General features: G+C 35.9%; 1 pseudogene; it reads right to left on the reverse strand.

The window, feature by feature from the left end:
• Positions 1 to 5,531: 5,531 nt before the first annotated feature.
• Positions 5,532 to 5,878, reverse strand: LOC114033754 (annotated as a pseudogene).
• Between the last annotated feature and the right edge of the window lie 2,732 nt (positions 5,879 to 8,610).

The following is an 8,610-nucleotide window of genomic DNA, read 5'->3' on the forward strand; positions in this document are numbered from 1 at the left end:
CAACTAGTTCAACTCCCTCATTTTACAGATGAGGAAATCTTATCAGTGAGTTTCTTACTCTAGATTCCTCAGGAAATAAATAGTAGAAATGGGATTTGAATCCTGGTCCTCTGACTCTACAGCCCATGGTACATCCTGTAATTCATTAGAAGTGACCATTATGGGGAGGAAATCTATACTGCTGACCTCATTAGCTCTCTTGTGACAAGCCTGTACTTTTCAGAGAGTGAAGGGCCTAAAACAAGGAGATACATTCAGGAAGATTTGGGAAGAACATTCTATTCATGTCATGGTATAGTGGAAAGTGCTGGATTTAACCCCTCAGGACCTTGATTCAAATCCTACCATATATTAACAATATGGCCTAGGCGAAGTCATGTATCCTCCCTGGGATTCAATTTCTTCATGTGTAAAATGAAAGCATTTGAATTCAATGACCTTTAGGGTCCCTTCCAACTATAAATCTATGACCCTTTGAAGAGAAAAGTGACCAGAACATTTACAACCAAAAAATGATGATGGGGAGGTTATTAGGTGGTCCTTTATTCTTCTGCTAAGACTTGTTTGGTAGAAATGAATAACCAAAAAAGAAGCATAAAAAATGTAATTATAAAGTAACTTATAAGAAAAATCAGTCCCATCTCTTTAGTATCACACCTGATTTTTGATTCCAAATAGTTTTTACCCAAGTTAGTCATATAAATTAGACTTGGCTTCAAGTGACTTTTGGTGTTTTGTATTATTCAATCAACTAATTGTAGCCAGTAACTACTGTCTCAAAGTCATGCTGACTGGGTCTGCTGCTCAGGGTTCTAGGTTACACTGAAGGGTTCAGGGTATCTCTTAATGCCATTGGCTCAAGCCCCTACTAGATATGTTCTTCCACTTTTAGTTGCCAGCGAGTAGCACCCCAGTTCCATTTAATTACAACCGACTTTTATGAAGGGATATTTATTTAAAATATATAACAATAACAAAAATATAAGCTGCCCAGATTAACAGAAGTGGAAATAAAATTCTTAAATAATCCTATCTTGAAACACTTCAAGGACACAATCCCCCCTACCTCACTTCGTTCCTTGGGAAGAGTGTGCTCAAAGTTAGCTCAGTTCCTATATAACATTGGTCTCATCAAGTTCACATTCTTATGTAGCAGGACTATGTGATGAGTTCTGTTGGGATGGATCCTAAAGGTTACTCCTTGCCAAATTGGGTACTGATGCTGAGTTGACTGGAAACCTGGATGCTAGGATATTGAGATGCTACTCTCCTCTCAGCTAAACAAACACCAAGGCAGGAAAAGAACCCAGCCTTATATTCATTGGACCACATGACCTTGGAGGGGAGAAGGCCAAGGCCACTCCCCTTATAGCAGGAGTTGGCAAACTATGGCCCAAGGGCCAAACCTGGTCAGCTTCCTTTTTTTGTATGGACTGCAAGCTAAGAATGATTTTTAAAATATTTTTAATACAGAAAAAAGCTTTATTTAAAAATATAAAAACCATTCTTAGCTCTTAGGCCATGCAGAAAGATTTGGCCTTTGGGCCACAGCTTGCTAACTCCTGCCTTATGGCATTTTTTCTCACTGTGTACCATGAGTAAAGGAGTCAAAGAGATCCACCTGAACAGCTCAACAGAAAATCTGTGTCTGAGACCTGCTAATGCCTTTTTGAAGGCACCCAATGTTCCAGTTCCACAAGTGTAGCCAAACAAAAAGGCTTCTCCTAATCACATTGTTAGTAGATCAGAACCAATTTAGAATATCTTGGCATGTTCCAGTCTCTCCAAGGCACTTCCTTCTCAATGGCTCTCCAGCCTCTCCATGAAGGATATTCTCTGTGCATGGGCAATGCATCAAGTTAAAGCCCTGACAGAGCTATTCATTATCATTATTTTTTTTTCAAAGCCCAGAATCTGTTGACTCACGTAGAACTTAATCTTTGCTTAGGTCTGAAGTTTGCTACTTGGTGTTTTTGTTTTATTTATCTTTAAAGTATGAAAATATGGTCACCACTAATGATAAGGATAGATGTTAAACCTATGACTTAACTGGTATAGGGAACTCCCTGGTGAAGAAATTCCCTTTACTAATGCAAGTTGGCAACCTCTCTGTTACTTATCATTTTATAGCAGAGGCATCAAGTTCCCAATCCTCTGGCCCTTGCAGTGTGGCCTGAATTGGTTTAAAATGTAACTGGGAAATGTTTAACAAAATAAATAAAAGTACAATGCAACATAGATAATGTTAATTTGCAGTTTTCTGAGTCAGTATGTGGTCAACAAGTATTCATTTTTATTTGAGTTTGACACAGCTGTCTTAAAGAGGTGCCCAGGATGTTGAGAGATTGTGACTTGACCAGGGTAATCAGCCACTGTGTGTCAGAGATAGAACTTGAGCCTGGGGACTGGGTTAAAGATAGCTCTTTACCGATCATGCCACACAGCCTCTCTGAATATATTCTAAATTCTGCGTAATAGACTCAAAGCAAATGAGAGAGTTAGACTAGATTGTCTCTACTATTCCTTCTACCTCTAAACCCCTGTGGATTCTGAAGGATATACAGCTAGGTCCTGATTAGTGCTAATAATGAATCCTGTGAAGTGGTCCCATTATCTGAATTCAAACTATATATTTCCATTGGGCTAGAACCAATGACCATATTTTGCATAATTATAACTTCAAATCTTGCAAATTCAAATAAATGGGACCACTTCACTGGATACAATTTTTGCACTAAGCTGGGACCTAACTTTTGATATATTTGTGAAAACACACACAATCTAGTATAATGTATTTCTAGGCAAACCCCATGGAGGCAGCTAAGTAGCTCAGTGGATAGAGAGCTGGGCCTGGAGTCAGGAAGACCTGAGTTCAAATCCAGTTTCAGAAAGTAATTAGCTGTGTGGCCCTGGGCATTCAATCCCATTTGCTTCATTTTCCTCATCTATAAAATGAGCTGGAAAAGGAATGTTAAACCACTCCAGGATCTTTGCCAAGAAAACCAGTTGGATGTGACTGAAATGACTGAAAAACAACAAAACCACATTGAGGTTCCATGGAGGTACAATGAATGGAAAAATACCTTGATGCATTAGGTAAATGAAGTTATCTACTTGAAAACAAAATGAAAAACACTCTTCTTCCTGACTGCTTTTTGTCTAGGGATAGCTGTATCTCATATCTTCACAATCAGCCTGTCAGCTCCAGGAAGACAAGGTTGCCATGTGTTATCTAACCTGCGTGTCTCCTCTTCCAATGCCTGGGACTGTGCTGTACGTAGAATAAGCACTTAAGTTTGTTGAATTTGAATTTATTTTTGTCATTGTGTAGTTAAAATGTCTCTGCAGAGTGACTGACAGTCCAAGAGGCTGGTTTCTGACCACAAATACATAAGAAAGACAAAACTTTGAAACAAAGGCCTGAGGTAGAGAGTAATGCTGCTCAGAAGCTTCATTTGGACTCTTCCTTGTTTTACCCTCTTCCTTTTATTTGTGTGGAAAACCTAAATAATCTTGTATACTGAAAAAGCTTTAAAACATGAGATCCAGGTAGCTCTCAGAAGTTTATTGAAAGGGAGTCTCTGAAAATGATGTTGAGGCAATGTAAGTTGACAATCAGAAATTGATATAAGTTAAAGGGAACTTTCTAACCCTAAGGCAGGTAGAGGTTTAGGACAGAGACATTGACCCTTATGTACTCTTGCTCATCATAAGCAAAGACAGATAAAATGTTTGTGGGCTTTCCTTAGCTATCTGGCTGCTCAATATTCCAAAAGAGATTGGATTCTGGAGGTGAAGACTATCTTTCTAAGGAAAGAGTTGCCCACAACCTCTGGTTCTAGAGTATCAAGACAGTTTTCCTTGATAATTTCTCAAAAGATGATGTCTAGGCTCTTTTGTTTTAATTGTGGCTTTCAGATAGCCCAAAAATTCTTAAATTATCTCTCCTGGTTCTATTTTCTGGGTCAGTTATTTTTTTCAATAAAATATTTCATATTTTCTTCTTATTTTTCATTCTTTTGATTTTGTTTTATTGTTTCTTGATGTCTCAAAGTCATTAACTTCTACTTGCCCATGTCTAATTTTTAAGGAATTATTTTCTTCAATGCTAAAACTGACAATCTAAGTAAAATGGATAAATATTTACAAAAATATAAGCTGCCCAGATTAAGAGAAGTGGAAATAAAATTCTTAAATAATCCTATCTTAGAAAAAGAAATTGAACAAGCCATCAATGAGCTCCCTAAGAAAAAAATCCCCACAACCAGATGGATTCACAAGTGAAATCTACCAAACATTTATAGAACAATTAATTCCAATACTACATAAACCATTTAGAAAAATAGGCAAAGGAGTCCCACTAAATTTCTTTTATGACACAAATATGGCACTGATACCTAAATCAGGAAGAGCCAAAATGAAATAAGAAAACTATAGACCAATTTGTCTAAAAAATGTTGATGCAAAACTTGTAAATAAAATGCTAGCAAGGAGATTACAGCAACATATCACACAAACCGTACACTATGACAGGGTGGGATTTCCACTCTGAATGCAAGACTGGTTCAATATTAAAAAAAAAAAAACTATCAGCATAAGTGACCATATCAACAAAAATCATAAGATTATATCCAGAAAAGTTGATTATGATTAGATGCAGAAACAGTTTTTGACAAAATACGACCCCCTTTCTTATTAAGACACTAGAAAGCCTAGGTCAATGGAGCCTTTCTTAAAATGATAAGTAGTATCTATCTAAAGCCATCATCAAGCATTATCTGTAATGAGGATAAATTTGAAGTCTTCCCAATAAGATGAGGGATGAAGCAAATCCTAGCTTCATTATCACCACTATTGTTAAATATTATTTTAGAAATACTAGCTATAGGAATAAGAGAAAGAAAAAATTGAAGAAATAAATATAGGCAATGAGGATACAAAACTTTCTTTGCAGATGATATGAAGATATACTTGGAAAACCCTAGAGAATCAACTAGTTCTTTAAACTAGTTGAAACAATTAACAATGTTACCCAAGTTGCAGGATGTAAAATAAGCTCACCTAAGTCACCAGCATTTCTACATACTACAACAAAACTCAGCAGGCAGAGTTAGAAAGAGAAATTCAAATAGTCACAGACAATATAAAATACTTGTAAGTCTACTTGACAAGACAAACCCAGAAACTATATGAACACAGTGGCAAAACACACCTCACACAAATAAAGTCAGATCTAAACAATTGGAGAAATATTAATTGCTCATAGGTAGGCTGAGCCAATATAATAAAAGTGACAATTCTTCCTAAATTAATTTACTTATTTATTACAATAACAATCAAACTTACAAAAATTATTTTTTTAAAGTAACAAATGCATTTTATTGATTTACAGATTAAAGAAAGCTACTGAGCCAAGATTAGTAACTGCTTCGCTCTCCAATTCAACAGTTATGCAACATGATGGCTTAGAGTAGCCATGCCAACTTTTACTGCTGCACATTATTTACACAGGCTTGACTTTGATCACAGGATTAGGAAATCAAAGCATTATTTTAATTTGGCTTTCGAGTGCATGGCTGATGTCTGAATCCAGGTTCTTTTATATTCCATATTTTCCTTTTAGTTCTCCCACTTTTGCAATATAAGTTTTCATGGAATCTTCTTTGGATTTTCCTTTCAAAGAGCTCCAGGCATCCCACTTAGCCTTGCCTTTGAAGTCCATCATACCAGGGTGATCTGTATTTACATCTCTGATTGCGGCTTGTTTGTAGTGGCTATAGATAAACAACATCTCCTAGTCATCTGGTTTGGACTTCAGGTTTTTGACTTCTTCTGCAGCTTTGCCAAATTCAGCCTGAGACATGCTGCCGGCTGAGTGAGGCGGGTAGGATGAAACGAGAGGTTCCATCTAATGCCTGCACACCAAACCTCACAGGCTGGCCTGAGCCTGCTCCCAGCCTCCAACCTGCAAAAATTATTTAATAGAGCTAGAAAAAATTATGCCAAAATTCACCTGGAAGAATGAAGGGTCAAGAATATCAAGGGAATTGAAAAAGTGTGAAAGGAGGTGGCTTAGTAGTGCCACATTTCAAACTATATTACAGAGTGATAATCATCAAAACAATCTGGTACTGGCTAAGAAATAGAGTGGTGGATCAGTGGAATAGATTAGGTACACAATGCAAAGTAGTAAATGACAATAGTAATCTAGTGTTTGATAAGCCCAAAGATCCAAGTTTTGAGGGTAAAAACTCACCATTTAACAAAAATTGCTGGGAAAACTTGAAAGCAGTTTGAAAGAAATCAGGTATGGGCCACCATCTCACACTGTATAAGATAACGTTAAAACGGATAAATTATTTAGGCATAAAGGTTGACATCATAAGTAAATTAGAGGAGCATGGAAAAATATGCCTGTCAGATCCATGAATAAGGGAAGAGTTTATGACCAAACAAAAGATAGAGAGGATCATGGGAAATAAAATAGATAATTTTGATGTTATAAAATTAAAAAGGTTTTGAACAAAATCAATAAAGACAAGATTAGAAGAAAAACAGGAAAATGGGGGGAAATTTTACTTCAAATTTCTCTGATAAAGGCCTCATTTCTCAAATAAAAAAGGAACTGAGATAAATTTATAAAAATATGAGTCATTCTCCAATTGATAAGTGGTCCAAGAATATAAACAGGCAGTTTTCAGAAGAAGAGATTAAAATTATCAATAGTCACATGAAAAAAATTACCTAAATTGCTATTGATTAGAGAAATGAAAATTAAAACAACCTCATACCTATTGGATCGGCTAATATGAAGAAAAGGAAAATGATACCTGCTGGAGGGGATGTGGAAAAATTGGAGTACTAATGCGCCTTGGTAGAGTTGTGAACTAGTCCAACCATTTTAGAAAACAATTTGGAACTATGCCCAAAGGGCTATAAAATTATGCATAACATTTGACCCAGAAATACCACTTATTAGATCTGTATCCCAAAGAGATCAAAGAAAAGGAAAAAGGACCTATTTGTACAAAAATATTTATAGCAGCTCTTTCTGTGGTAGCAAAGAATTGGAAATTGAGGGAATGCCCATCAACTGGGAAAGGGCTGAACAAAAGTTGTGGTATATGAATGTAATGGAATACTATTGTTCTATAAGAAATAATGAGCAGAATACTTTCAGGAAAAACCTGGTAAATCTTCTATGAACTCATGCAAAATGAAGTGAGCAAAGCCAAGAGGACATAGTACTCAGTAACAGCAATATTGTCATAATGATCAAGTGTGAAAGATCAATGACAGTGATCAAGACAATGAGCCAAGATAATTCCAAAGGACTTACAAGGAAAAATACTAACCAGAAGAGAGAGAATTGATGAATTCTGAGTGCAAATTAAAGCATACTTCTTGAACTTTATTTTTCTTACTTTTTTGCATGTTTTCTTCTGCAACATGGCTAATATAGAAATGTTTTGCGTGATTTCAAATATATAATCAAGATCATATTGCTTATCTTCTCAAGAAGTTGGGGAAGGGCAGCATGGAGGGATATATAATTTGGACCTCAAAATTTTGTAAAGTAATGTTAAATTTTTAATATTTATAGTTATGAAATATTTAATGGAATATATATGAAATATTTGTTGATTGGGAAAAAAAGGTTAGAATAGTTCTTGTGGTGAATGAGATAATAAACTGATTAGGCAGGTATAAAAATATTGCCTTGCTGCAGTAAGAACTTGTATGAGAATATTTAATATATATTTGCAGTGAACTTAGGTGGCATAGTTTCAGGATTTTTTTCAGCTCTGTTCAGCAGCACATGAATAAGAATGAAGATGGCAGATAGTAGGGATAATACAAGTCTGAAGTTTGGCAAGACATAATCATTGATAGGACAATGTGATGGTAAAAGATACTGAGTGCTTGCCACATGGGGAACAATTAAAGGAACTGGGCATGTTCAGAATGGAGAAGAGAAGGTGTTGGGGAACATGATAACTATGTTCAAGTATTTCAAGGATTATCATATGGAAGAGAAATCAGGCTTGTTCTGTTTGACCTCTGAGGGCAAAACCAAGAGTAGTGGGTAGAAACAGAACATTTTGTTTGACATCAAGCCTAAATTGACCTCACAATTGGTCTGAGGAGGTATCTAGTTCTTCCTCTTTGGAGGTCTTCCGGGGCAGGACAAATGTCCACTTATCTGGGAATTTCTGTCAGGTATGAGTTGAATCAAATGGTCACTGAGGTCCTTTCTAATTCTAAAATTGTAAGATTTTGTAATACTGGGCAGTAGTGAGGGCTCAGCTGGTGCCACAATCAAAGCTAATGATAACTTCAGTATACTCCAAATTAGTGGGAATTTAACCTGTTTTGCCTGGTGCAAATGATAGACTTTGAGGCCTTTCTCTTTTTTAAGAGATATATTTTATTTATTTCATTAAATATTTTCTAATTACATTAAAAAAAATTTTAGCGTTCATTTAAAAAAATTTTGCATTCCAAATTCTTTCCCTCCCCTACCCCTTGAGAAGGTAAGCAATATAATATTATTTACACATGTGAGGTCATGCAAAACATATTTCCCTATTAGCCATGTTGCCAAAGAAA

This window comes from Vombatus ursinus, unplaced genomic scaffold, assembly GCF_900497805.2.
Source record: "Vombatus ursinus unplaced genomic scaffold, bare-nosed wombat genome assembly UNPS02007344.1, whole genome shotgun sequence".
Taxonomy (NCBI): domain Eukaryota; kingdom Metazoa; phylum Chordata; class Mammalia; order Diprotodontia; family Vombatidae; genus Vombatus; species Vombatus ursinus.